Source organism: Gorilla gorilla, chromosome 5, assembly GCF_029281585.2.
Source record: "Gorilla gorilla gorilla isolate KB3781 chromosome 5, NHGRI_mGorGor1-v2.1_pri, whole genome shotgun sequence".
Taxonomy (NCBI): Eukaryota; Metazoa; Chordata; class Mammalia; order Primates; family Hominidae; genus Gorilla; species Gorilla gorilla.
Genome location: NC_073229.2, coordinates 187,617,446 through 187,634,402, shown reverse-complemented (window position 1 = coordinate 187,634,402; position 16,957 = coordinate 187,617,446). Strand labels below are relative to the sequence as shown.

The 16,957-nt window shown below is 41.0% G+C and overlaps 1 protein-coding gene across 6 annotated transcripts in view; it reads right to left on the bottom strand.

Moving 5' to 3' along the window:
• PACRG (parkin coregulated) overlaps positions 1-16,957 on the bottom strand; it is a 576,157-nt gene that overhangs the window by 5,330 nt on the left and 553,870 nt on the right. The window lies entirely within an intron of this gene.

Here is a 16,957-nt window from a genome sequence, read left to right as displayed (position 1 = left end):
TGCCTGAAGTGTTGTTCATTTGATACCGAATAGATGAAGTCATTTATGAACTCTATCTATACTTTTTCGTAATGACTAAGAAAATCCTAAATAGGCACGATTTCAGGAAGGAAGTCCTTCTGCTAATTTTGAGAACGTCCTGGCTGAAGCGGCAGCATCGCACTCTCAAAGGGAACAGCGAGACCACACCGGGGAAGGCAGAGTTGTCAGGTCCACGGGAGGAGAGTCCCGGCCCCAACACGCTCTCCTGCCTGAGATGCCTGAAGAGCTGGAGGCTGTTAGAAGGCAACGAACCAAACATTCTCCCAGGAAACACTAACTTGGGAAACTCCATTAAAAACCACCTGAGTGAATCAGGAAATGGTTAAGAGGTGACTGAGATGATGATAAAACTATCATTACCAGTCTTTCCTCACACTAAATACCTGCTTTCGGAAGCTTGAATTTTATGATGCAACTCGCCAGGCTCAGTAACAACAATGGTTTGTGTTACTTCCTAGGTACACAACAGCTAGCCTGTAGAACTGACTGTAGAAATTAGCAACTATCTCAGACAAATACATGACGATTATATTGATAGAACAACATTCACCTTAGCCGCAGGGAGCACGAGACATTGACTCAGGCAGACTGACTCTCTCCACGCACCCAAGGCTGAATGACAGCCATAAAACCAAGGCTCTGAAATAAATAGCTGCGGAGGCCTCGTGGTTCAGCCGCACCGCCATTGGTCTAGGGCTGTGCTCTGGCCGTTGGCATGTGGAGCATTTGCTGCCAGGCGTAGCCACTTTGCACACATGGCGCTTGAGTGAACCCAGGCCAGATCCAAGCTCTTTCCGTACCCAGCATTTGTCGGAATCAAGCCGACTGCAGAAATCGCCTTGCCATGTGTTCCCCACTGGGGCCGGGTAATCTCGCTGAAGCAACACTGAGTGGAATTTTAAAAAAAATGCTGACAGAAGAAATCAAATAGTTTCTTTCTGGACCAGAAAAGGCATATTTTTGATTCTCAAATGCTGAACTAAAAAAATTCAAGAGCTTTAAGGCCCAAGTAAAAAGATTTTCACCTATTAAGACCTGTAACCTTTGACGTCATCAGTCACAGCTAAAGCTGGCTTTCTTCTGATTGGGTTGTAGTGATGTCATCCGCTGTGGTGAGAGAGAAAGCGAGCCCTGGGGGCCTGGCTCAGGTCTTGGCAGGTTTGTGCAGGTGGAACTCACTGCATTTATTATTATCATGTTTCTTGACGACACTAAGCCATCACAGATTCTCTGTTGGATGATTCTGAATAAATTTTCCTTTTTTTTTTTTTTTTTTTTTTTTGAGATGGAGCCTCACTCTGTGGCCCAAGCTGAAGTGTAGTGGCGCAACCTTGGCTCACTACAGCCTCTGCCTCCCAGGTTCAAACGATTCTCCTGCCTCAGCCTCCTGAGTAGCTGGGATTACAGGTGTGCATCACGATGCCCAGCTAATTTTTGTATTTTTAGTAGAGGCAGAGTTTTGCCATGTTGACCAAGCTGGTCTCGAACTCCTGGCCTCAAGTGATCCACTCGCCTTGGCCTCCCAAAGTGCTGGGATCACAGGCGTGAGCCACCACACCCAGCCAAATTTTTCCTTTGTGTTTATTGGATTTAGTAGTTAAAAGATTGAGATGACCAAAACAGAAACTCCTTGTTTGTATTTACTCCTTGTTTTTTAAGCAGAAATGTCAATTTTAGTGAAATAAAACTAAAAATTTTCAAAAGAAATTTATTCAACAGATAACATATTACTAAAGAAAAAGTCATTAACAATAACTCATAATGTTTGCGAATTTAGAAATGGTTGCTTTTGAGTTTTTTTAATATGAATTAAGAAAGGGGAAAAGGAAGGCTACAGGTATATTTTATCCTTTAAGATATTTACAGTTTCAATACCTAGATTAAATTGTCACCATTTGTTTTGCCAGAAATGTGTTTGTTTGGGTTAGCTTGGACTGAATTTACTATATAGAAATAGTGTTACCTGTTTTAGAATAAGAGTTTTCTCCCATAAAGTTTAGATAATTATAGGGAAACAGCTATGAATTCCAATCTGGTCTTTTCTGGAGGTGAAGGAGTGAGAAAGAAAAGAAAGAAGCAGGTGAAAACCTAGGACCAAATTCATTTTTTTTCTTTTTAAACAATGAGTAAGAGAAGAGCCTTTTGGGGAGAAGCCGTGAAGTTATCTGCTTTTAGAATCCTAAAGAAATGCTTCTTTCACTCTATTTTTTTAGCTTTGCTATGTAACTTTGAGGGGACTCAACTTTTCTCCCCCTTAACCATAATGTGTGTTTCCCCATTTGGAATCCTGGGTGTTTCTGTGTCTGGGCCATGCTTAGCCACTGCTTCCTTGGCTGACTTCATGTTCTCTTGGAAACCGAAGTTTCCCTACATTCCCTTAAATACAACCTCACAATGGATATTTCCAAAGTCTTGGTTCATGGGTGTGTGAATCAAAGTTGCAATAGCTTTTCAACCAAAACTTACAATAACCACGGCATCTGGCACGCTAGAGATGCCCAAGGGCTTACCCACTTCAAATCTTCTCAGATCTTGTTGACATTAATGAAATTCACAAGATTTCTTTCCTCTGAAGATAAAAGCTTTGAAGTAAGCCCTCGATTCCCAGCTGGATGTCTCGTTCTCTTTCTCTCTTCTTGACACCGAAGGCTGGGTCACTAAAGCACTAGGTTACTAAGCCATCATATTTCCAAAAGCTCGAGGAAACATTTTCATCTTCTGAATGGGGCCATTGGTCATCTGAAGAGATCATGAATCTTGGCCTAAGAGTCAATTCAATATCTAAATTTCCCTCACATAGACAATGACAATTTCTAAACAATTGTCGTTGTCCAACTGCAAAGTAGATTCATTTATCTATGAAATGTACAACACTAACAATGGGATCATACTGATATAGTGAAAATAATACTGGACTTCAAGGCAAATAGCCTGAGATATAATTTTCAATAACTTAGTAGCTATACTATTCAATAACTCACTAGCTATTTAACTATGGGCAGGTTATTTAACTTCTCTGAATCTCAGTTACTGCCTCTGAATAAAGACTGAACTTTGGATGCTCTCTGGTTTCTATTCACCTAACATTACTTTTTATAATATCACAACGTAACTTTGGAATAAGCATTTAGAAATGACAGTTATTCAATGGATGCCTGTATTTCAACTGAAAAGATGATCACAAAGCAACTATGTAATTCTTCAAAGTAAGTCAGAAACCTCATAAGCATCAAAATCAGGTGTCAAGTTCTAAGAAAACCTGAAAAGACCAAATGTTTATATAATTAATTCTAGTTAAGAGGGCACTGTGCAAAACTCATATTATTTGTTGACACCCTACATCAAATGCTATTACATTCTGCTATTTCAGTAAGTCTATATAGCTTTTAAAGACCAATTATATGGGTTAATTTCTTTTTTACATACCAATTGACAATGATTTGGTCAAGACTACAAAAAGGCAAGCTAAGGTCTTCTCTGATTAATTACTGTTTTGACCTGAAAATTATACTAAGAAAAATAGGTGGGTTCATCAATTTATCCCTCTACTGGATAATTATAACAATAGATTCAGTTATCATTGAATTAAGCTGAATTCAAGCTTGTGAAGTAAAAGCTCATCTCTTTTCTTATTGGCCAGCATGATTCGGGGAACAGAGTGCTTCAAAAAAAGAGCAGAGAGTTAAGTCCAGCTGTCTGTGTTAAATCTATTTCTCTCTGTCTTATCTCATGGTGGAGTAATAATAACAACAATATAATGTCATTTACAAAGATTAGGTCATTTAAAACTAAGAATAGCCCTATGAGCTAAATACTATTATTATTCCCCTTCACAAGGGAGAAAATTGAGGTTTTGAGAGGTGAGAAAACGTAGTGAAATGATTTAAGCAGTAAGTGATACTGGGATCCTGAAAAAGAGAAATCAAAGTAAGAATCTGCTGAAGTGCAAGAATGGTGGCGGGAAGGTTCAGAAAGAGAGGTCCGAGCGTCACATGTCATCACAGCGAGAGCAGGAGGTAGCAGAACATTTGCTACCTACAGAAGAACTTTAGCCCCGTATCATCAGCAGAGAGGTTCCAGGTGAGTAAGTGATGGGGAGATACGGTAGCCACTGCAACCAACCGGGTAGTGTTTCCTAGGACAGTCAATTGCTATGATAAAAAATATCACTTTTTATGACATAGACTATTACACTATCTTTACTTCATTACAGGTCCTTAAAATAGTATCATTCACAGAGATACAGGCAGGATGACAAAAATCAAGGCCGACTGATTTCAAGGACTTTTATCTCAGTGCCATAAACACATGGTCAGTATGGGCAAAGTCTAGGATCAATTTCACATTTCATACCCCCATCTTTATGGGCATTTATTATGATTTATTTTTAGTCTGGTAGATATTAGTTACATAGTCTTCTAGATGAGGAAATTATAAGGCTTTCATGTATACAAGATAGACGAGCAGGCTGAGCGTGACTGCCCAGGGACGTCATTGCTACTTAGTGGACGGACGCCTGGTATTGGACCAGAGGCACGAGGAGAACCTATAACTGTGGGATCGCAGGAATAGGGTGAGAAGGTAAAAAGGAGGAACCTTCCAAGTATTTGAATGGTCTTAAGAAACAAACCAGAAAGCCACATTGAAGTCACTTATGTTGGGAAAGTTTAGGAATCAAAGTTGAAGGTTCCCATTCTCTACGAAGAGCAGGAAAGTCTCTGGGTTTCCTTCAGGAAAGGTTCCTGCGGTTCTCCAACAGTTCTTGCTGGAATCGAATGTGGTGTGGAGGCCCTCAGATGGCCCCCTGGTAAGTGCAGAAGGCTCCTGTGAGGAGCACAGGCACCGAGTGTGGGCTCGGAAGGTGAAAGGCTGCCCTTGGCCCTCCTTTCTTTGTGCAGTTGCTGCTGTGTGGGACACGGTGGGGCCAGGCCTCCCACTCCAGTTCCTCCTGGATCATAGTTAATAGGCTGTTTATCTTTCCATCTTCAAAGCCTCCTCTTCCTGATTTACCCTGCAGAACAATTTATCTCATCATTTCTCTTCTGGTTAATAATCAGTGTCTCCATGTTCTATAATGGATCAGATTCAAATCCCCAGTCGTCTGGCCCCTGTGTGATCTCATCTCCCTCACGAAGCCAGTCACTTGCATTCTCCTCCACAGTGGGACCTCCTGCTTCACTCACGCTGGATTTCCTACTGACCTCACTGCGTGAAATTTTCATTCATGCCTTAATTCCCCATGGGAATATGCTCCCCTCTTCCTCCTGGTAAGTTCAAGCTTACCTTGGTTCAGGGCTAATGTTACTTCCTCTTTGATTTTGCATTCACATCATCTTTCTTTCTTTTGAATTCCTGGAGCACTAGCCCCGTAGTCCCCTCCCTGCTTATTTCCAGGTTACTCTAAAACCCTAAATAGATGTTTCCTGTTTACTTAGCCCTTTTGCATTCTACCACCTCGTGGGGGGAAAGGATCATGATAATTATGTTATAAACCTCATCGTGGGCATCAAATTCAAATTGGGCACTTGTAAAATGAATGAATGAAAGTATAAGTAAATTGCTACCTTGTGGGTTTACTGGGTCCAGATACTGATAGAAGCAAACTCAGTTCTAAATAAAGTGTATGGTAGGTGTAGTGGCCACCATGTGCCTAATTCCAATTCTTTGTTTACATATTTGTGAGTTGTTATCCATGGAAATAGCACTTACATGAATTTGGAAATGTTCGATCAAATGAGCTTCAATATGTGGAGGGTCTCTACAGCTAGGTAGCTTCATCTGTCTGCTTTTCAATAATGTACTCCTCAAAGTGGGGTTTACCTGGATCATCTTTAAATTTGAGAAGAAAAAGAACTTTTTTTTCAAAGTGAAAAATGAGATTATCCCATTTACTTTTTTTTTTTTTTGAAATGGAGTCTTGCTCTGTCACCCAGGCTGGAGTGCAATGGCTCAATCTCGGCTCACTGCAACCTCCACCTTCCCTGTTCAAGTGATTCTCCTGCCTCAGCCTCCTGCGTAGCTGAGATTACAGGCGCCCGCCACCATGCCTGGCTAATTTTTGTATTTTTTTTCTTTAGTAGAGATGGGGTTTCACCATGTTGGCCAGGCTGGTCTCCAATCCCTGACCTCAGGTGATCCCCCCGTCTCAGCCCCCCAAAGTGCTGGGATTACAGGCATGAGCCACTGCACCTGGTCCCATTTACTTTTTAGCAGCTTTTGCTCCAAGAAGAAGAACATATCGGATTTTTATAGTGCTTTCATTTAATATCTAAGTTTTGTTTTGTATGGTTTCTTTCATAGCTACATGGTAATTTTCAACCAGCTCACGAAACAGCAAAATAGATGATTTTGATTGGAAAAGAACTACTGATGGCTGCCCTCAGGAGTGATAAAACCTACTGGAAATAATTGTAACCACCTCTACACTGGTGGTGAAAACTTAAAAATGAGCCAGCCTGGCAGCTGCTATCAGACTTCCCCATTTCCGGGTAATGTTAATGATACCAGATACAACCTGTTTTCAGCTCTGATTTTTTTTTCTGTAATTGAGGCACAAAAATAAAAATTCATCTCAGATGTCTTTTTTTCTTTTTTGTGAGACAGGGTCTCACGCTGTCACCCAGGCTAGAGTGCAGTGGCATGATCTCAGCTCACTGCAATCTCGGCATCCCGGGCTCCAACAATTCTCCTGCCTCAGCCTCCCGAGTAGCTGGGACCACGCACTACCACGCCTGGTTAATTTTTTTATCTTTGTAGAGATGGGGTTTTGCCATGTTGCCCAGGCTGATCTCGAACGTCTGGACTTAAGTCATCCACCCGCCTCGGCCTCCCAAAGTGCTGGGATTACAGGCTTGGCCCCCTCACCCTGCTCATCTCAGATTTCTAATAAATGTTATCAGCAAACACATTAAACTATGGGGAAACGCGTTTCTAAAATGATGAACTCAGAACTTAGAAGCCTTTGCATAGCCATCCCAGTGCTCACCATCATAACAAGATAAGGCTGAATCATTGTAGGTGACGGGGCTGCACAGCAGGGCACAGAGCTACAAAGTAAAAGATTCTCATGGTCTTGATGTACTGCTTGTTCTAGCGAGAAAAATAATTAAATGGATAAACTCACCAATCGTGCTTACGATGAAAAAACACGTTACACCATTTCTGTAGATTGGATGTTTCCCCGAATATTTGGGATATATCTCAGCTTGCCTAAAGTACCTACTCTTTGAAAATTCTAAAATGAATTAATGGATGCAAAATTTGAATAGATTTCCAAATCCTTAGCTGGATATTTTACAGAGTGGGAATATCTCATCAAATGAACTCAAGTAATGCAAACATAACACATTTAATGAACAAATCAAAGCAGTCTGCCGGCTGAACTCAGTAAACTGCTCTGAAAGTGACGGAGTTAAATCCATCACGCCTTTTACAACTGTCTTAGTTAAAAATAACCTAGAAATATCTTTCCAAGCTCTGGCTATCAGCCTTTATCAGCTTCTACACTGGTGAGTTAAATGTGGCAAGAGACATCCACTTTGCCCCAAGTGTATTAATGCAGGACACAGTCTGAAAATGCTTGAGCTTGCCTGATATTTTTACAAATGTTTAAGGCTTTAAAGCCCAATCAAAATGTTGGCCACATCATACAAAAAAAAAAAAAAAAAAAGAGAGAGAGAGAACAGTATCTAAACTGTGGGGGGAAATTTTGAATGTGGCCATTTAATTTGCCACAGCAGCAAAATTGGGTTTGCACAATAGACACTGAAGCTTGTTGGAAATGTTGATAGGTGAAATATGCTGACTTTTGATACTTTTGAATAAAGAATGTTTATTTGTCCGAGTTACATTTTTATCTCTTAAAATTCCTCAGTTTAGTGTACCCGATGGCTTTCCCCTGAATCAGGACATTAAGATTAGTCTGGACAAAGGCAGCTTGGAAATGAAACAACAGGACCCCTGAAGGGCGGAGGCGTGCTCTTGTTGAACACAAATGGCCATGCATCCCAGCTCCACTGAAACAGGGGAAATAATATCCATCTGTAAGGACAGGTTCCAGGACAAAAATAAGAGAATATGCATTATGTTTATATTAATTTAACGTGCTGTTGATAAATTTAGACAACTATTATTACTGCAGCTGCTATTTTGTCTATACTGTAGCTCCCAGGTAAGAGTAGACTGGCCATCATTTAACTGTCCTCTGGGAGAGGACAGGAAGTATAGCCCCACAGAACGCCATGGAGTGTTTTTTGCTTTACTGTTTAATAAAATGAGTTTACTCTACAACCTCACAAAGGAGCAACACTTTTAAAGAGCAGCTGCTTCATCCTCAGGCCATGAGGGAGAGCAGGACATTGTTATCTGGACTCACCTTGAACTTGGAGCCCTCATCTTTGGGATGTCCCTTTATGAGATTTTTAGTCTAGACTGGTAACTTGCACCCTGCTTACATCTCTGATTAAGACACTTGGTCGTAGGACTTTATGAGCAAACAATTTATAACTTAAGCTTACACTTAATCGTTCCGTTTTCCTTCAGATATAATTCAATATGTTGGTGCTTAACTGAATGGGGAAAAGACTGGCTCTTCTTCTGCAAATGGCACCCAGACGTGGTCATCTGAAGGATGGTAGCTCTGTTTACTTCCTTTTTGTCTCCACAAAGTCCTGATTTTTCCAAATTTAGGAGCACAGCTCATGACTGGCCCATTCCCTAGACTGCTGGCTGACTGTGAGACATGCAGCCCTGATAAGCCAACAGGAAGCAGCGGACGTGGCCCTACCGAACTCACGGGAAGCAGCGGACGTGGCCCTACTGAACTCACGGGAAGCAGCGGATGTGGCCCTACTAAACTCACGAGAGGAAGCAGTGGACATGGCCCTACTAAACTCACGGGAAGCAGTGGACGTGGCCCTACTAAACTCATGGGAGGAAGCAGATTTTATTTTCAAATGCACACCTGATACTTGTGCTTCAAGCCACAAAAAGGTCATTCTTTTGTAGTATCACTATGGGATTTAATATTTGCAAAATAATTTATATTCTGGTTTCCTGATTTTGTGTTTTGAGGCAAGGTATCTAAAGGCACTTAATACATGTGTTATAATTCCAATTTATGTCAGACAAGTAGCTGAATTGACAGAGACACTATCTCCTTGCCCGTTGCTGGCCATGAGGAGACAGCCCGGTTAAGCAGGAGACAGTAAGAGGCATTGGCAGCATCCTGGCTCACATCTTTCCCTGCAGGAAGAGAGTGAGGGCGGAGGCTTCGAGGAGACTCCCTCCTGCTTCTCTACTGAGGCGAAAATCCCCGCATCTACCGCCACCTTCTCTGCATAGATTGCTACGTTGGCCTCTGAGCCCAAAGAAACCCTCCATCCTCTTCCAGACTCTTCAGCGCCATGGTCCTAGGCCCTTTGGGATGGGGTAGACATCAGAGCTCCTGCCCTGGACCAGGCTTCCAAATTCAACATCATCTGCAGAGTAGACTGAGAGCGCCGAGTAAACTGAGGCAAATGCTCTGGCAAGCAGGCTCACTCACCAAGCTTCCACTAAGTCTGGCGCCTGCCACCTTAGGTCTGGACAATGTAAACCTCCAGAGGTTGATGGAGACCTGGGCAAAGGGCTCAACTGATTTTCTGGCTTCACTCCAGTGTTACCTCCCAGAGTTCTGTTGTCCTTCACCTGCCCAAAGCCTCCGGATAAGTCATTCCACTTAGTTCCAGTCTCTTGGAAATATCTGTATTGGGAGCTCTGTGCCCCCTACGTGCTTCTATCAGCAAGACCCTGGACTTAAAGACTTGCCATGTGATGGTGGGTCCTCAGTCTAGGCTATATATTTTTGTTTGTTTGTTTTTTGAGACAGAGTCTCCCCCTGTTGCCCAGGCTGGAGTGTAGTGGTGCCATCTCAGCTCACTGCAACCTCCGCCTCCCCGGTTCAAGCGATTCTCCTGGCTCAGCCTCCCGAGTAGCTGGGACTACAGGCACGCACCCCCATGCCCAGCTAATTTTTGTATTTTTAGTAGAGACGGGGTTTCACTATGTTGGCCAGGCTAGTCTGGAACTCCTGACCTCATGATCCACCCGCCTCGGCTTCCCAAAGTGCTGGGATTACAGGCATGAGCACTGTGCCCGGCCTATGTTTAGTTTTTACAGACACCTTTGGCTCAAAGGAGCAGCTCCAGTGGTGGGAATTTGGGGAGTCAAGGTAGTCTGGCAAAGGAAGTGCTGAGGGACAGGCAACCTTCCTGGCCTCGAGGACGCCAACTCCGTCCTCCACTCTCCTCATCACAGGTAGGTTCTGGCTGCAGGGCAGGGCGGGCAGGTCAGGCTGATGGTTCCTGACATGTCTATGGGGCTTGGGTGGTGGGAAGGACCCCCAGAGCAACAGCTGGAGCATTCGCCTTGGTGAAATACAGCTCTCTTCATTTGGCCACATGGCCTGCCTGGTGCTTAGATCAGTGTCTGTTTGTACACTGGCTTCCCAGTCGGAGGATAAAAGAACAAGGCAATAAATCCAAGGTGGGACTCAGGAACCAGCTTCTAATATGAACTCAGATGTCATCATCCAAATTCTGTGATTTCAAGAAGACCAGCTGTGTTCTAGAGCTTCAGCAGCTGAGGATAGATTATTGGACTAGAGTGGGAATGTAGACTAGGGGGCTCACATTCTGGCAGAGGAGTCCGGTAATATGCCAGGTAACCAACCATTAAATAAGAGTACTTCAGAGTGAGAAGTCCTGGCAAGGAACGGAAAGGTGATGTGGTAGAGATGGACTTGGGGGGCCACTACAGGCACGATGATCCAGAAGGTCTCCCTGGGAAAATTAAATTTAAGCTGACATCTTAGTGTGGAGAAGTCGGCTCGGGAGAAAGAAATAAGCTTGAGAAAGACGTGCAGTGCAGAACAGCAAAGGCAAAGACCTTGAGGTTGGAATGCGTTGTTACTGGAGAGGATGATTTCACTGAGTTATGGCATCTGGGGTTTTCAACATTGATATCTACTACACCTAATCATCATTTGTCATGGCTGTTTAATAGCTATGGAGTGGAAGGAATACAAGTTACTCAGCTCTTCTTCTCTGGCTAGAGACATTAAGTCTACCTCCAGATTTGCACAATTTTTGTGAGTGATGCAATCGACATCTTTGTGCATAAAGTCTTTTTCCTTAGTTGTATTATTTCCTTCAAAGAATTCTCAAAAGTGAGGTTACTGCTTCAAAGAATATGAACATTTTGTGGTTACTGGTATAGGCTGCCACATTGATTGTTCAGAAAGGTTAGGCCAGTGTATGATGTTCCAGCAACACATACGGGTGCCTGCTTTATCACAGCATTGGGTGTTAGAATTAAAATTGTATTTGCCAATCCAGCGTCTATAAAATGTTACTCTAAGGTTGCTTTAGTTAGCATTTTTCTAATTACTAAGGAGGGTTAACCTTTTCCCATGTATTATTTTGCTGTGTGGGCTTTTTTTTTTTTTTTTCCTTTGTGAGAGTGATTTGTTCTTATCTTTGGCCTATTTGTCTACTGGGTAGAGGTTATAAAAAAAACAAAGTCTCATCTTATCACCCTGGGAAGCTAGGGAGTAGACCAGAAGATCTCAGAAGTTAGATTTTTTGGCGTGCACAAGCCACTCCAGCATTCATTTCTTTTTGACCGATGCAATAAGCACTATTTCAGAGAGCAGAGAGATGTGCTGAAGAGTCACTATCACTTCTAAAGGTGCCCAGGTGTCCCCGGGCACCACCTTGGGCACTGAAGAATTGGAGGGATTGTGTTAAGCAATGCAGAGGACACTGCACGGTCAGTCCATCATTGTGAGAAGCTGAATTGACGGCCATATACAGAAGGAGGGGCATTTACAGTGAATTAGGTTTCTAAAAAGCTTGCTTTACATCCTTATGACTGCACACCCACCCACCCATCAGGTGGCTGTGAGGGGTCGCTAATCAGAGGCAAGAACTCACACTTCTGGGTGCAGCGCTCAGGTTTACAAAGTGTCTTAAGTTGGATTAAGTCTCAATGAGGCTACACATAAAGTCATTGTTATTTTGGTTTGTATGTGAAAAGTGTGAATTTGTTCAGTGTAAACATTCATGATATATTGCAATTGATTTGAACTTGTGTTGGCATTTCTACATTTTTTAATGTATGGGGAGCCTCTAAAGATGAGAGTGGGCTGGGATGCTCTTGAGCTCTAGGAAGCCCAAGCTGAAGGCTGGGAAGGAGATAGATAAGAGATAGCTCACTAGGTCCCGGGAGATGAACTTGGAGGAGGCAGATGAAGCTAAGGCAGAAGTATTTGTTCTTATTGAAGGTTAAAAGACCAGTAGCAGTGGAAACTGAAGTCTGCTATTTATCTTCAGGCTAGGGACAGTGCAGACAGCTGCAACACGAGCCTCCTTATAAAACCATGCCAGCAACCTGAACCGTGACCTCCACTGAAGAAGTATTTCAGTGGGTGTGCTGACATTCCCTTTAAGCACCAGTAAGCACCAGGGTGTCAATTTTGTTCTGAGGTCTGGTGATTTTGTTCACCCTCTTTAGTGAATAATAGGGAGACAAAGTCTTTATATAGTCTTATTTCAATTTAACTAAGGAAACAAAGCTTCGTCGCAGGAAGAAAAATATTACATTGAGAGCAGGTTTGAAAGTTAAAAACAAACATTACAAAAAGATTTGGAATTTCTGATAGGCAGTGAGCTATTGCAAAATCAGATAGACAATTGACAGCTATTCAAGTTAAGGTAAAATAATGGTTTGGATAGATAGTTCAGTACATGTGATCTTAAGTTCGAAATTATCTGGGTATTTCTTTTACTTTTTTCATGTCCCTTTATGTAGTTATGGCCTGTTAGAAGAGATAACATTATAAATTAAGAAAAAGCAAGCTGTTTACAGAAATCAGTGTGGAGCATTTAAAGTGGTTTTTCTCATATCGAAAAGCTACTGGCAGGTCTAATTATTGCCCTGTCTGAAAGACCAAAGTACATTAAAATGCGTGAAATAAATGGCTGGGCTGCACATATCTCTGCGTGCTACAGTCATTACTCGAGTAGTGTGTCTGTCAGGAAACCTTTTATGAATCCCATAAAGAACTACATCACTGGGCCCCCAAACATTCTCCATGTAAAAAGTCTGATGATGGGCTGGGTGCAGTGGCTCACGCCTGTAATTCCACCAGCACTTTTGGAGGCCGAGGTGAGTGGATCACTCAGTCAGAAGTTCAAGACCAGCCTGGCCAAGATGGTGAAACCCCGTCTCTACTAAAAATACAAAAATTAGCCGGGCGTGGTGGCGGGTGCCTGTAATCCCAGCTACTTGGGAGGCCAAGGCAGAGAACTGCTTGAACTCGGGAGGTGGAGTTTGCAGTGAGCCGAGATTGTGCCACTGCACTCCAGCCTGGCCTGGGCGACAGAGCGAGATTCTGTCTCAAAAAAAAAAAAAAATGCCTGAAGGTGAAGAAAATTACTCAAAATACTAAATTCCTTTAAGTCCTGTTATGATTGTTTTCTGCTTGAAGGAACTCAATGGACTCCCTTTTTAATTAGTTCTACTATTCTACCCCCAAAACCTGACCACTATAAGATAGCAAATTAGAGCTTTTGGCAAGAATTAGACTTTGGGGGTCTATATTTCCTGAAGAATAAAGTAAAATGGGTTTCCACGAGTCTCCTAACACCCCCCAGGGGCTGCGGTATGAAGACAGCCTCCTGCTGCTCTGGGTTATAGAGCTTAGAACTGCGTGGGGTTTGCTAAGGAAGCCCTTCTGATAGCAGAAGGCCAGGGCTACTCAGGGCCTCAGGGCATGGGACAAGGACCCTGAATTGGCCCTGTGGGAAGCAAGGTGTCAGGCATCAGGCTAGGAGTTTTATATATGCTCCTTCATTTAATCCTTAATTCTATGAGGTTGGCCATGATGCTGAAGAAGATGGTAAAAACTCTCGAATATTCCTCCCAGGCATCTATGTTAGCGTGTGGCTGTGAAGGTTTAATAGGGTATATATGCAAAGCAGCTGCTATCTACTAGTAAGTCCTGTAGCAGAGTTTGCTATAATTATAATCATTATTATAATAACAGTATCAGTGCTTCTTACACGATAGTTCTAACAATTAAATGAACTAATTTATAGACAGCATCTAGCCAAAAGCTTGACAATTATGGGGTGCTAAAAAATGGTAGTTTCTTTCACTCACGTAATAAGATCAATTCAAGGAGTTCTTGGTGCATTCATTAATATTCCAAATCTACCCACTGTACAGATGAGCAAATTATCAAAGTGGGATTTGATTTCAGGTCAACCTAAAGCTGAAGCCTCGGCTGTTTCCCTTACAGTCTGCTTCCTTGCTAAGGGCACTCAGGTTTCGTGTGGCCAAGCCAATTAACACAGAAATTCCTTATGGTTGCCCTTGTAATCACTTTAGGACAGGAGCTCCCCCTAATCTGTGGATTACTTGGTTTTAAATACTTTTTGGTCCGTGTCATTTTTTCTTTTGTATGCATTTACGTTTTTAAAAATAGGTACATAGCCTAGAATAATTATAAAAGTGAATACTGCTTTATAATGAACCAGATAACGTTACCAATATTCAACTATTTTTGGCTAAAAAATGTCAATTTCATGTGGTTTGACCTAAATTTTAATTCTTACTGTGTGTCAGGCACTATGCTAAGCATTTAAATACATTTAGCTTATTTAATTTGAATTCTCATTAATCCCCACAACAACCTTGGAAAGTTGATAATGTTACTGCTCACATTTTTACAGAGGAGGAGCCCATGGTACAGAAAGGTTAAGTTCAACTACCAAACATCAAAGGGAAACCACCATATGCAAAATAATGAAATGTCTTTATAGATGCTCTGGCTGAGAAATTCAGTTGTGATATATATGAAAACAAAGTGAAATAAAAAATACCACTTAAAACATTTCTTTACAATGGACATATTATTCAGATGACAACTGTTTTCCTTCTAATCTTAAAATTCTCTATTATTATCCAGCTAATCTATCATCCATCTATAGCTTTCAAATTATCTGTGAAATTAATTATTCATTAAGCAATTAACAATTATAATTACAAATTATAATTTTGAGTCACTGTGATTGGTAGAATTTAAATGCAAGGATATGGCTGTCAGAAAATTTACTGTAAAAGAAAATAAAAAGTTGTTCCTAACTGATCCTTAAAAATATGTCTTTCCTTTCAAATTTTGTCCAACGGTTCTCTTTTCCTTGGGCTGCCATTTTACATTTGGGGAAAACTGAGACCAACATTGACCACCTGACCTTTATTGACTACATTTTAAATGTAAATTTTGTTTTTAGTAATTTTCCTTGCTTCTCCATGAAAATAATTTGTTTACAGGTAGCCTCCTCACTAAGTCTGTAATATGCTTTTTTAGTGGTTTTAGAAAAATATTTCTGTAGGGGATACAAAATAATATTATGATGACATAATTTGTTTTACTTCCCTGCAATTTCATATAAACATACATAAAGCGATATTATAGCATATTAACTTTCTTATATGAGATTAAATTCTCATTAATATATTTTTAATGTTTTATGAAAAATATTTTAATACAAAGAAGTACAATTTCCTCATCTATTTTACCACAATTGCATTTTTTGTTTTAGATCATTTTCATTAAAATATCTTCTGTTTCCTAACCAAAAAAATGTTAATTCTTTTTTTGGGGTAAAGAAATAATTGGGTCATATTCTGTAATTGCTATTGGAGCTATCAGGCTAGGTTGTATCTTGGCAAAAATAAAATCTAGGTTGGAACTAGAAAACTTTAAAGTGCTAGAAGTTATTGTTACTAGACTTTATGAGAATGTATCAAAATGTGGTTAGTATTGCCATTTTCTTTTCACAGTTTTTTTAATATTTATGATGAGAAAAACATATGCTTTCTTCTGGATTTTTGTTTAGTTTCCAAAAATGATTAAAAATTCTACTTAAAAATCATTAACACTGTAAACATATATTCCCTGTACACCTTACTTTAATATTTCAGTATTTATGTTCATTTTCTCTAATGGTAATGTGGACCTTCATTATGTATGTTTATCTTGTTGTTATATGTCCTCTTAATTCCCCGATTCTTTATGTGGAAGTTACATATTTTAGTTACAAAACTTTTTCATCTCATGAACTATGGGTAGGTAGGTAATAAGTGAAATTTCTAAAAATCACATTCCCATAGTTCATGATGTAACTGTCAGCTACACGATCAGCAGTCGGCCTGGGACAGCTGCCTTGTGGTTATACAGCTGCTTTGATTACTTAGAAATAAGCACAGGAGGCTTCACTCCGTTGTTTTGCTTTAACTGTTGCACTTTCTTACCCTTTTTACCTGCATGGAGCTAAGGGCTGGCTGGGCCTCTGGATGTTCCAAACCACAGAGGTAACTTTGGTGCCCACACACTGGCTTACTCTGGCAAGTGCGCATATACATGTGCATGCAATGCTGCCATCCCTGCCAGGAAGGATTTAAGGCACTGCTATTCGATCATTACAGCTGAAATCAATAGTTCATTGTTGATGACCTAGGTGTCGTTAAGCTCTCCAAAGAACAAGATGGTTCATAGGATTTTCCAGAAACTTGACTTGCTGCTAAACTTTTCATGTTAAGAATAAAGGAAAGTCACGAAAAATCTTTTCTGGTGACTCAAATAATCCCTGGATACACTGGGAAAATGTCTAAATATTAGCACTATGCTTGATTTTTACATTCGGGATCAATCTATATCTATTTCTATCTTTGAAAAAAATCCTTGCAAGTTTGTGAGATCGCCTGCTCATTGATCAGAAGGTAACAATCGTCTTCTGTAATAGCAACGCACAAGGAATGGAGGAAAATCTTTTTAAAGAAATCGAAAGAAACAGAACTTTGAACTAAT